Source organism: Lepidothrix coronata, unplaced genomic scaffold (assembly GCF_001604755.1).
Source record: "Lepidothrix coronata isolate B3197 unplaced genomic scaffold, Lepidothrix_coronata-1.0 Scaffold122, whole genome shotgun sequence".
Taxonomy (NCBI): Eukaryota; Metazoa; Chordata; class Aves; order Passeriformes; family Pipridae; genus Lepidothrix; species Lepidothrix coronata.
This window is the reverse complement of record NW_016690302.1, coordinates 1,942,617-1,944,743: the sequence shown is the minus strand read 5'-3', so window position 1 is coordinate 1,944,743 and position 2,127 is coordinate 1,942,617.

The window sequence follows — 2,127 nt, the reverse complement described above, 5'->3', positions numbered from 1 at the left end:
CTCCTGTCCATTGGAATGCTCTGATCCCAGGGAAATGACCCCCCCAGAGGAATCCACACCCTGACCTGCTCTCAGCATCCAGAACATCCCATTCTGTGGGTGTTGGGAATGTGCCAATCCCTCGGGGCACCTGCTGCCGTGGAGATGGACCATGGAGGTGTCTGTGGGACCCCTCTTGCTCTCTGGGCTCAGTCCCAGCCTGGCTGGCAGCAGCACCCTCAGGAACGAGCCAGTTCATCCAGGTGTCCCTTCCCAGGAACCAGCACCCTGGAAGTGTGTGAGTTGTCATCCTGAAAAACAAGCCTTGTTATAAATCTGCTCCGCTCAGGAGATGAGGATGTGTGTGTGGGCTCCCTGGAGAAGGTCAGCCAGCCTCTACTGCCACCTCAGCACGTGGAGGAGGAACAGAGTGTTTATTCCACCTTTTTTTTGGCAGCTGTAAATTCCCACCAGAAGTAACCCAGACCCTCATTAGGCCCCATTTACATTTTAACTTTCACATCCCTGAGGCTAGAAATGAGGAAGAACACGAGGTCTGTGATACAGGTATGACCAAAGCCCCCAAATCCAACCTATAACACGTGGTTGGAGCCCAAAAATTTATAATGTAAAAGAGGGGGGAGCCAGAAAAGTCAGAGAGAGGGAAAACACATGATCCAGACTCACATTTGTGAGTCTGGATCATGCAAATCCTTATTGAACATGACCAGCCCTGCAGTCCTGGGTTGGTAAATTGAATTATATGTGAATCTGTGCTTTTATAGAACCCAACCAGACTGACAGTGCTCAGTTGGTTATAATCAGAAATTAAGCCCAGCTGCACCCTGTGATCTCTGAGGACCAGCTGGAACTCAAGGGGGTTTTTTTCCTGCTAAATTTCTGTGCCTTTAATGAAGGTCCCCCTTTGACTGGAGCCCCAGCTCAGGGGTTTAAGGGTGGATCAGCTGCTCCTGGCCCCACATTGAAGGCACAGAGAGGCTCACACACAGCCAGGCTGGGATTCCCAGAGGGAGCTGAGGATGGGTGACACCACCCAACCCCAAGTGCTGCCTCCTGTGCTCCCAGTGGGTGCTGACTGGGCAGCCAGGAGTGTTCCTGGGAGCCCTGGGAAGCTGCTCAGAGCAAGGGCTGCCAAAAGCACGGCCAGGCCATCCCCCGAGTCACACTTGCTGCCTGCCCAAGCGTGGCTTCTGTCCTTTCTCCCTTCCTCCTTCCCCTCACAATGGCTTTTCCCAGCCTGTAGTAAAAGACCCCTCCAGCTGCCAAGGGCTCTTTTCCCCTCTGGCCGAGACAAGGATGGCTTTTTCTCGCTGGCAAAACGCCTCTGGAAGAGGGACTGGCTTCGCAAGCCCGGGCCTGTCGTGGCATAATCGAGTCATTGTGGAGGGGAGGCTGCACCAGGAGGCTGATCCTGAGCAAAACACGGCCCCAGTGGTGAGCTCTGCATCCCCCCGTGGCTGCTCACACACTGGCCCTGTTGTTTCCCACTCTTCGTCTGTGCTGGCTCATTGTCCACCCAAGAGCCAGTTCAGGCACCAATCAACTCCCATCACTGCTGGGATCAAAATGACTCCATTTGCTAAATTAGCTGCTCCCAGATGGCAGGAAACCCGTGTCCTGGTCTCACTTCACCCCGCTTGGATGAAGCTGGAAGCTCTTTAATGAATGAAATTTTCCACCTCTCGCCCTTTTCTGGCAGAAAGATGATGCTGCAGGTGCAGGTGGGAGAGCCAGGTGGGAAGGCACCACCAGGAAAACCTGTTCAGGGCAGGAATGGAGACGCTGGTCCATCTCACAGAATATCCCAAAGATCCCACAAGGATCGGAGTCCAACTCCTGGCCCCCGCACAGGACACCCCAAAAATCACATCCTGGGCCTCAGAGTGTTGTCTCCAACCAATATCCTGCTGGAGACTGGCTTTCCATGGCCCAGGGGAAATGCTGCCATCCATGAGGAACAAGCCACAGGAGCATCACTTCAGTCTTGCTGAGGTGGTGTGGTGCCCATGGGATGCAAAACCTCTGTGGAAAATTATGTCTGTGGGTTGCAACACCTCTTTGGAAAGTGGGATGTAAAACCTCTTTGGAAAATTATGCCCATGAGATGTAAAACCTCTTTGGAAAATT